The sequence below is a fragment of the Pundamilia nyererei genome, unplaced genomic scaffold, assembly GCF_000239375.1.
Source record: "Pundamilia nyererei isolate P.nyererei 1_Seehausen unplaced genomic scaffold, PunNye1.0 scaffold00390, whole genome shotgun sequence".
Taxonomy (NCBI): domain Eukaryota; kingdom Metazoa; phylum Chordata; class Actinopteri; order Cichliformes; family Cichlidae; genus Pundamilia; species Pundamilia nyererei.
This window is the reverse complement of record NW_005187791.1, coordinates 345,149-346,111: the sequence shown is the minus strand read 5'-3', so window position 1 is coordinate 346,111 and position 963 is coordinate 345,149.

Here is a 963-nt window from a genome sequence, read left to right as displayed (position 1 = left end):
TAGCAAAGCAACACTGATTTGTATACAGCAGCTTCTGCTTTAATTTGTATTGTGAAATAATAATAATAATAACATTAATAACAATACATTACTCCTTAATGTGCATCACCCCTCTTCAGACATTTAAATAAATAGTATGCATGTTAAATTTTAACATGTTAGAGATCGTAAATTGAATTCTCTGTTTGCATGAAGACTTCGTATGGCTCAATCTGTTCGGCTTGCTGCAAAAGAAAACACGAAGTCAAAGTGAAGCCAAAGAAAAGTAAAATGCACATTATGAAAAAGTTCAACGTGCAACATTTTACCGTGTACAGTTCTGTGTTTTCAAAGATGGTTATAGGCGCATGTCGCCTTCTGTTGGACAAATTACATGAAAACATGGGGATTGAAACTTCTGTATTTGGCACTCAGATAAAACAAATGTTTTGTGCATTATGTTATATTTACTTATGTCAGATGTGCACGGATTTTTTTTAAAAGAGCCTTTGCATGATAAAAGCGCACCTCTCCTAAAAACTACATTTATTAAAGATTTTTAAAAAGAAAATTTCATTAGATATTATGTGAAAGAATTTTTATTAGATGATGTTTAAATGGCTGTTATGCTTTACTAATGAGTCTTTCCCTGCCTGGGTAACATAAATCTCTTACTTGTTGTATTTCTTGCTGTAGACCAGTCCAAGAATAACTCCAGATGTGATGATGAACACAGCTGATCCAGCTGCAGCATAGAAGAAAGTTACTTCTGCAGAACTGTTTGTGGTGGCATTGACTCCGTCTACATTATTTAAAAACTCTGAAAAGTAAAACAGGTTCTAATCAATTATAAGGCAACATTAGGATGCTACGCATTCTTGCCTGTCATGTAATATTAACTTGTATTAAGTGTGTTGTCATAGATTTAAATTCTGAACATTGTTTTATAATTGGTTTGGTCAGATTAACTGCTTCACATTTTTC